We start from the raw sequence: 16,392 nt of genomic DNA, 5'->3' as shown, positions 1-16,392 counted from the left end.
GGACAAAGTTGTGAAGAAACGGCTGGTCCACCTCAGGAGCAGGGAGCACGCATCAGGTCTCATTAGCAGCCAAAGAGACAGCCAATACCAGCATCAAACCATGACTAGAACTCAACCCCATGCCTGCTCCTCTAGGTGATGAGGACACAGATTCCAAGATGGAAGTGGTAGAAGTGGATGCCCCAGATGAAGCTGGATCCCAGGAGAACCTGTGTCAGTGGCTTTACAACCCTCCCTCCAAAATCGAAGGTCTCCCATTCGGTTCACAGCACTGGGTTCAGTCCTGTCCTGAACCAAACCCATTTCCAAATGCTGGAAAGGACCTTTCCACAGCTGAGCTGCTGGGGGAGAAACAGATTCGAGGGGTGGGTGAGGGGCGGGGAGCGGGAGGGGGGGGGTGGGGGCAAGGGGAGGGCGGGGGGAGCGGGGGGCGCTACATTGGACACAGAGGATGGGGGGATTGTCAATAGATCTCCCCATGGGCCTTGTGGAGTACGAATTCCCCTATTGAACGAGCAGGAGACACACCCGATAGAAAATAAGTGGTGGGAGTTTAAAATCAGCTGTCCTTATGCGCACTAGGGATGGTAGGGCTCGGGCCTTTGACTTATATATGTTGTAGCCACAGAAGCAGTGCTTTATTCACTCTCTAAATAAAAGGTGTTGGTGAGGGATGACTGGCCTTAGTAAGATTATGACCGCACGTAAGGAAAAAAATCATCATCAAAACAATCCAGTTGTGGGCAGGAGTTCAGCACCATGATGGCAGGTGGTTCCCAAAGCAGATACCAGCCCCACACACAAGAAGCTGCACAGATAACCCTCCAAAATCAAAAGTCTCCAATTCGATTCACATAACCAGACACAGTCCTGTCCTGAACCAGCCCCAGGCTTCGTGCGTGGCCCTGTGCAGCGGACTTTGCCTCTTATGCCATCATAATGAATGCAGCTGATGATCTAACGGGACCTCAGTAGCTTCGTATAATTTCCTCCTCAGCGCCTTCCAGATCACAACTACTCGCTGTGTTTTAAAGCAATAAATCTCCTCATTTCACCTCAGCTTTTACCAGTCACTTTTTAAAACCGTTTCCTCCTATTATCGACACGCTGCCGAGGAGACAGTTTCTCTTTATTTACTCAGTCAAAACCATTCATTTTGAACACCTGTATTTATCAGTGATAAGTGGGTGGCACAGTGGTTAGCACTGCTGCCTCACAGCGCCAAGGACCTGGGTTCAATCCTGGCCTCGGGCCACTGTGTGGAATTTGGACATTCTCCCCATGTCTGCGTGGGTTTCAGGGAGCTTTCTCCAAGATCTCACTTGCCCGTGTGAGAAACACAGCTCACAGTTAAACAATTTAGTCAAGTCAAGTTCTGAAGGAGCAAGATTTTATTTGACGTTCTTGCAAGACCGGGTGTCTAGCGAAATAGGCACACTTTACATAAATTGGCAGCACATTTTATACTTTTTTTACAAGCATTGTAATGGCTTTGCAATATGTTGTTCTCCCCTAATTGGTGGTCCCTGTCCCATCTATGTGTTGTCATTCCCCTATTGGCTCAAGGTGCCCCAAGTTCCCATCCCCTCTACTCTCCATCTAACCAGGTCTCCTGTTATCACAAGAGTGCATTAGTAAACTCATCCATCTTGTCCAACACTGTTACATGTCCAGTTCAGATTGGCGGTAATCAATCCTTTGCCAACTTAATCACTGCTGTCCCAACCATCTCAGTGACCTTTTCCCCCTTTTATGCTTAGTTGTAAAAACAACACATCTTGCAGACCGTTTGCTTTTTGTAACTTGGCCTCTTACATTCCTGCAGGATGTGGTGTTTGCTTCACTGCACATCACATCTCTGGTGTTATCTCCACATTACAGGCAGTCTTTTTATTATCCCTAACTAATGCTGTCTTAGCAGCATCGAACCTTATGTCCTATGTTTATGACTAAACTCACAGTTGTTTCCATAATGTGGGTTATCAATGTGCCTGACTATATCCAATCTATTTAACTTTAAGCTATTTCTCTATGCTCTACAGATACATGTGTTAACAGCATCTTTACCTATTGCTCACACCCGGCAGCAGTCATGGCTGTTTCATTCTCCACCATTTAGGCCTGATTCGGATTTTCACTCTAACTCCCAAAGTGCATGTCTGCATTGTTAGCAATCCAACAATCCTCTTGAAGAAATGGCATTGCAGCCTTCTGCATAAACCTGAACCAGAAATTCTACCAATCACTAAGATAGCCATTAAGTGGACCCTTGGACATCTGAGATGCCATTTCAATGCCTGAACCAGTTACGTGGCACTCTCCAATCCCCTCCTCCAAGTGTCTCACTCATTGTGCTGGCCTGTTGTGTTTCCCTTTGTGTGGTTTTTGAGAGAAGTCTCAGCCTTGAGCACGGTGAGGCCCTGGAAGGGGACAGCTCATTTGGGAAGGAGCAGGAGATTGGAGGCGCGTCGCCTCTCGTTTCACTCTGCTGCAGTGAAAAGCTTTGGTACAAACCAGATATTTCTCTCTCAAACCACCCACTTCCTCAGCCCAGCAGCAGGGGTATACCTCAATAACTTCCACACTGCATTCAACTCATTCTATTCCTGACCCCGCTGAATCTAATTGGATGGTACACCCACTTCCCAGCCAATTACAACTTAATCCAAGGAAAACCTGAATCTTGGTGAGTTTTGCACTGCAATGGAGTTTCTGACCCAGAAACAGATCCAGCTCCTGTTCCCAGACTCTGTGGCGAAAATTCAGCATGGAGTTTCAATGATGGACCATTCTTGTCCTCTTAAATGCTGCAGTTGGGACATTCCATTGGTCAAAGGGAAAGATTTAAAGGAGCATCTTAAAGGGGGTTAAAGAGGCAGAGATTTAACGAGGGAACTCTAGAGCTTGGGACCCAGGCAGCTGAAGGCATGGCCGACAATGATGGAGCGATGGGGATCAGGGTGTTAAAGAGAGAGAACTGCCACAAGACCGTTCGACATAGGAACAGAATTAGGCCACTCGGCCCATTTGAATCTGCTCTGCCATTCAATCATGGCTGATATTTTTCTCGTCCCCATTCTCCTTTTTTTTCCCCATAACCCCTGATTTCCTTATAAACCAAGAACCTATCTATTTCTGTCTTAAAGACACTCAATGACCTGGCCTCCACAGCATTCTGCGGCATCGAATTCCACAGATTCACCACTCTCTGGCTGAAGACATTCCTCCTCATCTCCGTGTTAAAGAATCGTCCCTTTAGCCTGAGGTTGTGCCCTCTGGTACTAGTTTTTCCTGCTAGTGGAAACAGCCTCTCCACATCCACTCTATCCAGGCCTCGCAGTTTCAATAAGATCCCTCCTCATCCTTCTAAACTTCAACGAGTACAGACCCAGAGTGCTCAACCGTTCCTCATACGACAAGCTCTTCATTCCAGGGATCATTCTTGTGAACCTTTTCTGGACCCCTTCCAAGGCCAGCACATCCCTCCTTAGATATGGGGCCCAACACTGCTCACAATACTCCAAATGGGGTCTGAGCAGATTGAATGGCAGAGCAGAATCAATAGGCCTAACTCTGCTCATATGTCTTATGGTCTTACGGAGGAACATAGAGATCCAGAATTTGACTTTACTGATATTGATTGGATTTATTATTGTCACATGTATTAGTATACAATGAAAAGTATTGTTTATTAAGCGCTACACAGACAAAGCATACCATTCATAGAGAAGGAAATGAGAGAGTGCAGAATGTAGTGTTACAGTCATAGCTAGGGTATAACGAAAGATCAATTTAATGTGAGGTAGGTCCATTCAAAAGTCTGACAGCAGCAGGGAAGAAGCTGTTCTTGAGTTGGTTAGTACGTGACATCAGACTTTTGTGTCTTTTTCCTGACGGAAGAAGGTGGAAAACAGAATGTCTGGGGTGCGTGGGGTCCTTAATTATGCTGGCTGCTTTGCCAAGGCAGTGGGAAATGTAGATAGGGTCACTGGACGGTAGGCTGGTTAGCAAAGAACAAAGAACAACCCAGCACGGGAAACAGGCCCTTCGGCCCTACGAGCCCGCACTGCCGCATCCTCCTACACCTATTCTACCCTGCGTGTCTACGAATAGAACCCCTAACTTAGCCAGATTCAGGGGAGAATAGTGTCAATTTGGTAAAACCAATCAGCCTAAGAGCACATCTTTGGGGTGTGGGAGCAAACCGGAGCGCCCGGAGGAAACCCACGCAACCACAGGGAGAATGCACAAACTCCCACAGACACAGGCCCAAATCCATGTATCTGCACAGCTAGCAGTGCTAGTCACTGAGCTGTTGCGGCGCCCGTCTATCGGTCCAGGATCAAGCACACACACCGACACAAAGTACTAGGCCACTCCTGGAACATCCAAGAGCAGCCCACGCACGACCCACCGTGTGCATGCCCCTCGTTTGACAACAAGGTGGACCTCCACCTGCGGAATAAAAAGACAAAAACGTTAACATACAAGTCTGCATTTCCAGTGTCTCCCGAGGCTCTGACCCTATTTAATACCCCCTACTATAACCCTCCATCCTTGTTTCGCTCATGTGTCTGTCTAAGTAAACCTTAAACAAGTCCAACGTACCTGCTTCCACCACCCTACTCGGTAGCACGTTCCATACCCCCACGACCCTCTGCGTGAAGAACCTTCCTCTCATATCCAAATTATACTTCTCCCCCCTCACCTTTAGATCATGACCTCTCGTAATTGTACCCAGTCTAGGGAGCAGTCTCTCACTATTGACTCTATCTATTCCCTTCAGTATCTTATATACCTCTATCATGTCTCCCCTCAATCTCCGTCTTTCCAAGGAGAAAAGTCCCAGTTTCTCCAACCTTTCCTCGTAACTCAGTCCCTCCATGCCAGGCAACATCCTGGTAAACCTCCTCTGCACCCTCTCCAGAGTCTCCACGTCCTTCCGGTAGTAAGGTGGCCAGAACTGGACGCAGTACTCCAAATGCGGTCTAACCAACGTTCTGTACAACTGAAGCATTAGACGGCAGCTCCTATACTCTATACCCCTTCCTATAAAGGCTAGCATTCCATAAGCTTTCCTCACAACCTTCTCCACTTGTGTTACAACCTTCATAGACTTGTGAACCTGCACTCCCAGGTCCCTCTGTATTTCTATACTCCTAATCGGTCTACCTTTTATCACGTAGTTCCTCTCTGCATTATTCCTTCCAAAATGCATCACCTCGCATTTGTCAGGATTAAATTCCATCTGCCACCTATCTGTCCAATGTACCAACCTATCTATATCCTGTTGTATCACTTGACATTCCACTTCAGTATCCGCCAACTCTGCCATCTTGGTGTCATCCGCAAACTTGCTGATCACACCACTTACGCTCTCTTCCAAATCGTTTATGTAGACTACAAAGAGGAGAGGTCCCAGTACTGAGCCCTGCGGCACACCACTGGTCACTGGCCTCCAGCCCGAAAAAGTCCCCTCAACAACTACCCTCTGTCTCCTATTGCCCAGCCAGTTCTCAATCCACCGAGCTACCTGTCCTTGTATCCCATGTGCCTTAACCTTTTCTACCAGCCTACCATGAGGGACTTTGTCAAACACCTTACTGAAATCCATATAGATGACATCAACGGCTCGCTCATCGTCAACCGTTTTTGTCACCTCCTCAAAGAATTCTACCAGATTCGTAAGGCAAGACCTCCCTCTAACAAAGCCATGTTGCGTATCCCTAATCAGATCGCAACGCTCCAAATGCTCATACATCCTACCCCTAAGTATTTTTTCCATTAATTTCCCTACCACTGATGTCAAACTCACCGGTCTATAATTTCCAGGGTTATCTCTGCTACCTTTTTTAAAAAGCGGTACCACATTTGCTACCCTCCAGTCTTCTGGGACCTCACCTGTGTCCAAAGAAGAGACAAAGATTTGTGCCAGAGGCCCAGCAATTTCATCTTTCACCTCCCTAAGCAGCCTGGGATAAATACCATCAGGCCCCGGAGCTTTATCCGTCCTTACGCTACCTAAAAGCCCTAGCACTTCCTCCCTCGTAATAGATATTTCCTGCCACTGATCCACAGCTCCCTCCAAGACACTGCACGACACCGAACCCATCTCCTTCGTGAATACCAACGCAAAGTATTCATTCAGGAGCTCCCCCATTCCCTCCAACTCAATACATAACTCCCCACTTTTGTCCCTAAGAGGACCAATTTTCCCTCTAACTACTCTCTTGCTCCTAATATATGAATAAAATGCCTTTGGATTTTCCTTGATCCTATCAGCCAAAGCCATTTCATGCCCTCTCTTCGCCCTTCTAACTCCCCTTTTTAGCTCCCTCCTACTCTCTCTATATTCCTCCAGCGCACTCTCCGTACCCAGTTGTTTCGACCTAACATACGCATCCCTCTTCTTCCTCACCAAGTCTTCAATACCCCCTGTAATCCACGGCTCTCTAATCCTACCTTTCCCATCCCTCCGCTTAACTGGAACATGCCTCTCCTGCAACATTTTCAGTTTGCCCTTAAAAGCTTCCCACTTGCCAACCGTGGACTTGCCAGCTAACAGTCCCTCCCAATCAGTGTCCTTCAGCTCCCTCCTAATCCTGCTATAGCTCGCCTTCCCCCAGTTCAGCACCCTCCCGTTCGGCTGGCACTCATCCCTTTCCATTTTTATCCTAAAGTAGACGGACTTGTGGTCACTGTTAGCCACATGTTTGCCTACCTCAACCTCAACCACCTGCCCCAGCTCATTACCCAAAACTAAATCCAGTATAGCCCCTTCCCTAGTTGGGCTAGTTACATACTGCTCTCGGGACCCTTCCAAAACACACTTTACAAACTCCTCACCCTCCGTACCCCCAGCTCTAGGCCCCTTCCAATCCACTCCAGGAAGATTAAAGTCACCCACTACAACCACCCTATTCTTCCTGCACTTATCCAAAATGCCCCTGCAAATGCCTTCCTCCACTGACCTCGGGCTGTTGGGTGGCCTATAGTATACCCCTAGCATTATAATCTCTCCCTTTTTATTTCTCAACTCCACCCATGATGGACTGGGCTTCATTCACAACCCTTTGCACAACAGTCCAAAGATGTGCAGGTTAGGTTGATTGGCCATGGTAAAATTGCACCTTAGTGTACTGAGATGTGTAGGTTAGAGGGATTAGTGGGTGAATATGTAGGAATATGGGGTAGGGCCTGGGTGGGATTGTGGTCGGTTCAGACTCAATGGGCCAAATGGCCTGTTTCTGCAGTGTAGGGTTTCTATGGTTCTATGGTTTTATAGTTTATTGTGGTCTTGGGCAGAGCAGGAACCATACCAACATGTAATACAATCACTGTCTTAGCTCTTTAAAACAAAAGATTTATTTTATTTCCTTCTCGCACACATTCCAATCATGGGAATGAAGGTGAACCACTAGAAAATATTTGTGGATTGAAAATAATTCAATGTTACCCAACTGATCAACATTCTCACCAACTCCCTGCCAAACTATCCTGTGACAGTAAATCTAGTAAAAAGTCTGACAACACCAGGTTTTAGTCCAACCGATTTATTTGATAATAGACTCACAAGCTTTCGAGGTTTCCCTCTTCGTCAGGACCTGATGAAGAGGGAAACCGCGAAAGCTTGTGAGTCTATTATCAAATAAATCGGTTGGACTAAAACCTGGTGTTGTCAGACTTTTTACTGTGTTTATGCCAGTCCAACGCCGGCACATCCACATCATGACAGTAAATCTATCCATCAGTTGATATCGGTATTTTTTTGTAGCTTTCTACTCTCCAAATATTTCTTTATAGTTTCATTGGCAAATGGCAAATATTAACCCCATTATCGGATAATGAGGTTTTTTTTGTTAATTTCAATGCCACAGTACAGGGTGAGATTAAAGTTTTATATCAGTGATAGTTGGGGATTTCATTCCCGTTTTATCCTCTTATCCTCTCACTGAAGAAATGTTTTTTTTTCACATGTTTCATGTTTGCTAATTAAATGTCTCTGTAACTTGGGGGATTCCAAAGATTCATTGGATGCCTTTGTCCCCAAGCTACAGCCTGTGGTTGCAATACAACTGCGCTTCCAGTTCAAATAAAATCTTGGGGTAGCACAGTGGTTAGCACTGCTGCCTCTCAGCACCAGACACCTGGGTTCGAATCCCGCCTTGAGTCACCGTGTGTGTGGAGTCTGCATATTCTCCCTGTGTCTGCATGGGTTTCCTCCAGGTGCTCTGGTTTCCTCCCACAGTCTGAAAGACCCGCTGGTAAGGTAGATTGACCATGCTAAATTCTCCCTCTGGCGCTGGAGTGTGACGACTAGGGGATTTTCACAGTAACTTCACTGCAGTGCTAATATAAGTCTGCTTGTGACGCTAATAAATAAAGTGTAATTATCTTGTATTTTGCACATTTATGTTTTTTTCACTCTCACCTTCATCTCTTGGTTATTCTTCAATGGTTAGGAATTGTCTCATCAGCTTCAATCATCTCTCAGGGTTTGGGAGTTTTGAGGTTCTGTTCAAAATATATTCACATCTCATACTTACCTTGTGCATTTACAATGATTTTCCTGTTCTTTTTCCCCATTGAAATAGCAACACAAATTATCCCGTAATGGCGGGTGACAAATGTATAAACAGTCAGAGCTCTCAATAACTTTACATACCTGCCATCATCTCCATAAATTCTTTAATAACTAAAACAGTTCCCACCCTCTTTCCTCTCCCCACCCTTTGCAAGGAGCCAGTGGGATTGACTCTAAAGTATTCAAGCATTCCAAACTTTGGACAAGCACATGAATATAAAACTCTGAGTCTGAGCTACGAGGGAACTGAGTAACACTTGCTGCTGTTTCACTGAAGAATTAAGGGAAGGGAACCAGATCTTGATTATTGCAGCCTTGATAACTGACCCAGAAAATCTTTCTCTCCAGTGTCTTCTCTGGGGTGACCTCTTTGCAAACCCCGAATGTGAAGGGGACAGCAAACTGTGGTGGTGGGGGAAATCCTCCCCAGGGTGTTTTTTTTTAAGGTTCCGTTTAGAGGAAGTGGGTGTCACTGGCTAGACAGTGAACCACTTCAGAAATGCTGTGGTCTGCTCTCTGAGGGAGGTACGGAGCTGGGAGGAGTGTTGCACCTTTCCTTGGCATGAGTCTAACGGGTGACGTGCTGGAGTTAACAGCCGCTGTTTATATGGGTAACCCCACCAACCATCCCTGCAGATAGTCTGGATCCAGTTGTTGTTGTGGTGAATATTCCCAGCCTTCCCTGAACCCATCACCTGTGAGCACTCAAACCCTAGGTTTTTAATTTGATTTGACTTATTATTGTCACATGTATTAACATACAGTGAAAAATATAGTTTCATGCGCGCCTATTTGGACAAAGCATACCGTTCATAGAGAAGGAAATGAGAGAGTGCAGAATGTAGTGTTACAGTCATAACTAGGGTATAGAAAAAGATCAACTTAACATGAGGTAAGTCTACTCGAAAGTCTGACAGCAGCAGGGAAGAAGCTGTTATTGAGTCGGGTGGTAGCTTTTCCTACTAGTGGAAACATCCTCTCCACGTCCACTCAATCCAGGCCTTGCAGTATCCTGTAAGTTTCAATAAGATTCCCCCTCATCCTTCTAAACCCCAATGAGTACAGACCCGGAGTCCTCAACTGTTATCAGGCCTGGGTGCGATACAGAATTGAGCTTTCTGTCAGATTAGCGATGATTTTATTAAATGGCGGAGCAGGCTCGAGGGACTGAATAGTCTTCTCCTGCTCCTTGATCATCTGTTTGTAAGACTGCCCAACACTGGGCAGCAGCCAATGCAAAGCAGATCCGTCAGATTTTAATTTGGTGTTGTGGTGTTCAGAGTGCGTGCAGATTGGAAAATGAGAAGAGAACCGGGAAGATTCATTTAGCCTTTTTACTTATCTGCCCAAAGTGCTGATGTCAATATAATTAGTCTTCCATTGCATTAAATATTTGTAATTCTGAATTTGATTTGTTATTATAAAGTGTGTACACACATGTTGCTAAATATAGGCATTAGTTTGTAAAAGATTTTATCTCATATTGGTATTTATTTAGCAAGCTAATTTGATCTGATAAGCCCTTGGCTTGGGGTTGGGTGAGTTGTTCCTGGTTGCAGAGTTCTCAGTTTGGTATTTGCATTATCTTGTCTACTTGAAGAAGGAGACACTGAAAAAATTGAACACAAATAGGTAATGTTACCATGTGACCGTATCACCTAATAGAGGGGTGAGGGAGAATTAAACTGTTGTCCCCAAAAAGTAGCTTTTGAAAAGAGAGCTGTTTTGACAGTTTAGAATCATAGAACCCTACACTGCAGAAAGAGGCCCTTCAGCCCATCGAGTCTGCACCGAACACAATCTCACCCAGGCCCTACCCCCATATCCCTACATATTATACCCACTAATTCCTCTAACCTACACATCCCTGGATACTAAGGGGCAATTTCTTAGCATGGCCAATCAACCTAACCCGCACATCTTTGGACTGTGGGAGGAAACCCATGCAGACACGAGGAGAACGTGCAAACTCCACACAGACAGTGACCTGAGCTGGGAATCAAACCCAGGACCCTGGAGCTATGAAGCAGTAGTGCTAACCACTGTGCTACTGTGCTGCTACTTGCTGTAAGCCTGGATCTTTCTGCTCAGGTTTTTACAGTGGGGCTGAAATTCATGCCCTGGTAACTCGGAGATGCTCCCCACAAAAACAAGGCTGACCTTTACTGTGCCAGGCTAACCAGAACTAAACTGATCACCGATAAAGATCTCTGATTGTTCCTCAGCATGGAAACTGGATTCAATCCCTGGTCTACAGATTTTCCTGAACCAGAAACAACATTCAATACAATAATATATTTGGAGTTGAGCAGGACGAGGGATGACTTTATTGAAACTTACAAGATTCTAAGGGGAGGAGGTGACAGGTTATAGGAGTCATAGAATAGGATCCCTACAGTACAGAAGGAGGCCATTCAGCCCATTGAGTCTGCACCGATCACCATCCCACCCAGGCCCTATTCCTGTACCCCCTCATATTTACCCTGCTAATCCCCCTGACACTGAGGGGCAATTTAGCATGGCCGATCAACCTAACACGCACATCTTTGGACTGTGGGAAGAAACCGGAACACCTGGAGGAAACCCACACAGACATGGGTAGAACGTGCAATGTGGGACGCACAGTTTATAAATAAGGGGTTTACCATTTAAATGGAGATGAGTGCTGGAATTCTACCATGGAATTGGAGCGGGCGAGGGCGGAGAACGGAAGTGTCTGTTGACCTTGGGCGGGAGTTTCTGATCTCGCTCGAGCCAAGCTGTACAATCCATCACAAGGAGTTTCCTCTTGAGAGGATTGTTGCTCTTTGGAATTCTCTTCCAGTGAGAACACTGGAGGCTGGATCATTGAATAAATTTGAGGCTGAGCCATATTTTTGATTGACAAGGAGGTCAAGGGTTATGAGGACAGCCAGGTAAGCGGCGTTACTGCCACAATCAGATCAGCCATGATACTGCTTGATGGTGAGGCAGGCTCAAGGGGCTGAATGGACTACAGCTGCTTCCATGTCATGTTCTTATATTCTAAAAACCTTACATGGTGCCTTTAACATCGTAAAACTGAATGGTGGAAAGTACAAGGCAAAGAAAATCTGTGACATACAGGAGACTATATTCCGAGATCACAGAGGGCCTTTGGACCAGCAGAGGTTTCAGAGGCAGGGAGGGGACAGGAGGGGCTAGGAGGCAATTGAGTGCAGGAGAACTAGAAAAACAGACTATCTGGTCTTCAGAACACTGCTATTTCAGGGATCTTGCTGTCTGTATCTTACGTTACAACAGTGATTTGATTTGATTTATTATTATCACATGTATTAGTAGACAGTGAACAGTATTGTTTCTTGCGCGCTATACAGACAAAGCATACTATTCACAGAGAAGGAAATGAGAGAGTGCAGAATGTAGTGTTACAGTCATAGCTAGGGTGTAGAGAAAGATCAAATTAATGCAAGGTAGGTCCATTCAAAAGTCTGACGGCGGCAGGGAAGAAGCTGTTCTTGAGTCTGTTGGTACGTGACCTCAGACTTCTGTATCTTTTTCCAGATGGAAGAAGGTGGAAGACAGAATGTCCGGGGTGTGTGGGGTCCTTAATTACGTTGGCTGCTTTTCTGAATCAGTGGGAAGTGTAGACAGAGTCAATGGATGGGAGGTTGGTTTGCATGATGGACTGGGCTTCATTCACAACCCTTTGTGGTTTATTGCGGTCTTGTACAGAGCAGGAACCATTCAAGCTGTGATACAATCACTGTCTTAGCTCTTTGAAAAACAAAAAAAGATTTATTTTGTTTTTCCAATCATAGGAATGAGAGAGTGCAGAATGTAGTGTTACAGTCATGGCTAGGGTGTAGAGAAAAATCAACTTAATACAAGGTAGGTCCATTCAAAAGCCTGATGGCAGCAGGGAAGAAGTTGTTTTTGAGTCGATTGGTACATGAACTCAGACTTTTGTATCTTTTTCCAGATGGAAGAAGGTGGAAGAGTGTATGTCCAGGGTGCATGGGGTCCTTAATTATGCTGGCCGCTTTTCTGAGGCAGTGGGAAAGTATAGACAGAGTCAATGGATGGGAGGCTGATTTGCGTGACTTGTGCAATGGTTACTCTTCAAAGGTATTTCATCGGTTGTAAAGCTCTTAAGGGTATCCTGAGGGTGTGAAAGACACTATCAAAATGCAAATTGTTGTTGCTGAACCTATCTGTATGTCCAGGAGAGAACAATAAAAAGTTACTTGAGTAGAAACAGATGTTTGCGTGGGAAGGAGGAACTTCAGCTATGTGGAGAGACTGGAAAAACTGGGATTGTTTTCTATAGATCAGAGATTTAATAGAATTATTCAAATTCACGGAGGGCTTTGAGAGTGTAAATAAGGAGAAACTGTTTCCAGTTAGAGGAGTTCAGTAACCAGAAACACAGCTTTAAGTTGATTGGTGAAATAAGCAGATGTGCCCACTGCACACACTTGTAAGGAAGAAATGCCTTTCTTTGGAATGTTGTCAGGTTACTTCATCAAAACCTCAGTGCACCCAACAGGTGATTTTCACAGTAACTTCATTGCAGTGTTGATGTAAGCCTACTTGCAACACTAATAAATAAACTAGATAGAACAGTACAAATCCATAACTTCCACTAGGTGAAAACTCCACAATACTCAGTGCTTCCAGAAATAAGACTGGGAATGTTGATGATGGGGTGGATAGGTGCCTCTTAACGGGAATGAGCTGGCAGGAGTTCATTCCGGATTCTCACAGTGAGAATGAACTGGAAAGGGGTTTAATCCACTGGAACGTGCTGATTGAGAGCGTTGGAATTGGAGCGGGCGAGGGCAGAGAACGGAAGTGTCTGTTGACCTTGGGCGGGAGTTTCCGATCTCGCTCGAGCCAAGCTGTACAATCCATCACAAGGAGTTTCCTCTTGAGAGGATTGTTGCTCTTTGGAATTCTCTTCCAGTGAGAACACTGGAGGCTGGATCATTGAATAAATTTGAGGCTGAGCCATATTTTTGATTGACAAGGAGGTCAAGGGTTATGAGGACAGCCAGGTAAGCGGCGTTACTGCCACAATCAGATCAGCCATGATCCTGCTTGATGGTGAGGCAGGCTCAAGGGGCTGAATGGACTACAGCTGCTTCCATGTCATGTTCTTATATTCTAAAAACCTTACATGGTGCCTTTAACATCGTAAAACTGAATGGTGGAAAGTACAAGGCAAAGAAAATCTGTGACATACAGGAGACTATATTCCGAGATCACAGAGGGCCTTTGGACCAGCAGAGGTTTCAGAGGCAGGGAGGGGACAGGAGGGGCTAGGAGGCAATTGAGTGCAGGAGAACTAGAAAAACAGACTATCTGGTCTTCAGAACACTGCTATTTCAGGGATCTTGCTGTCTGTATCTTACGTTACAACAGTGATTTGATTTGATTTATTATTATCACATGTATTAGTAGACAGTGAACAGTATTGTTTCTTGCGCGCTGTACAGACAAAGCATACTATTCACAGAGAAGGAAATGAGAGAGTGCAGAATGTAGTGTTACAGTCATAGCTAGATCAAATTAATGCAAGGTAGGTCCATTCAAAAGTCTGACGGCGGCAGGGAAGAAGCTGTTCTTGAGTCTGTTGGTACGTGACCTCAGACTTCTGTATCTTTTTCCAGATGGAAGAAGGTGGAAGACAGAATGTCCGGGGTGTGTGGGGTCCTTAATTACGTTGGCTGCTTTTCTGAATCAGTGGGAAGTGTAGACAGAGTCAATGGATGGGAGGTTGGTTTGCATGATGGACTGGGCTTCATTCACAACCCTTTGTGGTTTATTGCGGTCTTGTACAGAGCAGGAACCATTCAAGCTGTGATACAATCACTGTCTTAGCTCTTTGAAAAACAAAAAAAGATTTATTTTGTTTTTCCAATCATAGGAATGAGAGAGTGCAGAATGTAGTGTTACAGTCATGGCTAGGGTGTAGAGAAAAATCAACTTAATACAAGGTAGGTCCATTCAAAAGCCTGATGGCAGCAGGGAAGAAGTTGTTTTTGAGTCGATTGGTACATGAACTCAGACTTTTGTATCTTTTTCCAGATGGAAGAAGGTGGAAGAGTGTATGTCCAGGGTGCATGGGGTCCTTAATTATGCTGGCCGCTTTTCTGAGGCAGTGGGAAAGTATAGACAGAGTCAATGGATGGGAGGCTGATTTGCGTGACTTGTGCAATGGTTACTCTTCAAAGGTATTTCATCGGTTGTAAAGCTCTTAAGGGTATCCTGAGGGTGTGAAAGACACTATCAAAATGCAAATTGTTGTTGCTGAACCTATCTGTATGTCCAGGAGAGAACAATAAAAAGTTACTTGAGTAGAAACAGATGTTTGCGTGGGAAGGAGGAACTTCAGCTATGTGGAGAGACTGGAAAAACTGGGATTGTTTTCTATAGATCAGAGATTTAATAGAATTATTCAAATTCACGGAGGGCTTTGAGAGTGTAAATAAGGAGAAACTGTTTCCAGTTAGAGGAGTTCAGTAACCAGAAACACAGCTTTAAGTTGATTGGTGAAATAAGCAGATGTGCCCACTGCACACACTTGTAAGGAAGAAATGCCTTTCTTTGGAATGTTGTCAGGTTACTTCATCAAAACCTCAGTGCACCCAACAGGTGATTTTCACAGTAACTTCATTGCAGTGTTGATGTAAGCCTACTTGCAACACTAATAAATAAACTAGATAGAACAGTACAAATCCATAACTTCCACTAGGTGAAAACTCCACAATACTCAGTGCTTCCAGAAATAAGACTGGGAATGTTGATGATGGGGTGGATAGGTGCCTCTTAACAGGAATGAGCCGGCAGGAGTTCATTCCGGATTCTCACAGTGAGAATGAACTGGAAAGGGGTTTAATCCATTGGAACGTGCTGATTGAGAGCGACTGGTTAGGGAGATGGGGCTGTTGAGATTGTACCAAACAACCGATCCGAGGTTTGGATATGGGCAAGAGATTGTGCAACCAATAATTAGGACGGAGATACTGGTGAAATCCAGTAAATAACTACTTTAGACCAGCAAATTCTCAATTGTTTAGCAATACTCCTTCTGCAATTATAACATTGCTTCAGACTGGGGAGGTAAGAACATCAGCAATTTAATAATGCACATGTACGCTCCTCAAAATGCCCCACTGCTTCTTTCTTTATTCATTGTGTTGCTGGCTAGATCAGCATTTATTGCCCATCCCTAAGTGTCCTCTAAGAAGGTGACGATGAGCTGCCACCTTGAATCGCTGCAATCCACATGGTGTAGGTACACCCACCGTGCTGTTAGAGAGGGAATCCCCGGATTTTGACCCAGTGATAGTGAAGGGATGGCTGATTTTTCTTTTTATTAATTCATGGGACATGGGCGTCGCTGGCTGGCCAACATTTATTGCCCATCCCTAGTTCCCCTTGAGAAGGTGGTGGTGAGCTGCCTTCTTGAATCACTGCAGTCCATGTGCTGTGGGTTAGCCCACAATGCTGTTAGGGAGGGAATTCCAGGATTTTGATCCAGTGACTCTGAAGGAACGGTGATATATTTCCAAGTCAGGATGGTGAATGGCTTGGAGGGGAACTTGCAGGTGGTGATGTTCCCCATGTTTCTGCTGCCCTTGTCCTTTGAGATGGAAATGATCATGTGTTTGGAAGGTGTTGTCTAAGGACCTTTGGTGAATTGCTGCAATGCACCTTGTAGATAGTACGCACTGCTGCCACTGAGCATCAGTGGTAGAGGGAGTTGATGTTTGTGGATGTGATGCCAATCAAGCGGGCTGCTTTATCCTGGATGGTGTCAAGCT

At 45.2% G+C, this 16,392-nt stretch overlaps 1 protein-coding gene and 1 long non-coding RNA gene across 2 annotated transcripts in view; one reads left to right on the top strand and one right to left on the bottom strand.

The window, feature by feature from the left end:
- LOC145358806 (3',5'-cyclic-AMP phosphodiesterase 4C-like) overlaps positions 1-16,392 on the top strand; it is a 307,845-nt gene that overhangs the window by 151,337 nt on the left and 140,116 nt on the right. The window lies entirely within an intron of this gene.
- The window catches only part of LOC145358811 (uncharacterized), a 54,375-nt gene that overhangs the window by 3,196 nt on the left and 34,787 nt on the right, over positions 1-16,392 (bottom strand). Inside the window, exon 3 of the long non-coding RNA XR_013889510.1 lies at positions 8,432-8,514. This is a non-coding gene — a long non-coding RNA (uncharacterized LOC145358811). The remainder of the gene's footprint in view (positions 1-8,431; positions 8,515-16,392) is intronic.

This window comes from Carcharhinus amblyrhynchos, chromosome 26 (genome assembly GCF_965287045.1).
Source record: "Carcharhinus amblyrhynchos chromosome 26, sCarAmb.v2.hapA, whole genome shotgun sequence".
Taxonomy (NCBI): domain Eukaryota; kingdom Metazoa; phylum Chordata; class Chondrichthyes; order Carcharhiniformes; family Carcharhinidae; genus Carcharhinus; species Carcharhinus amblyrhynchos.
This window is presented reverse-complemented; position numbering and strand designations above follow the sequence as displayed.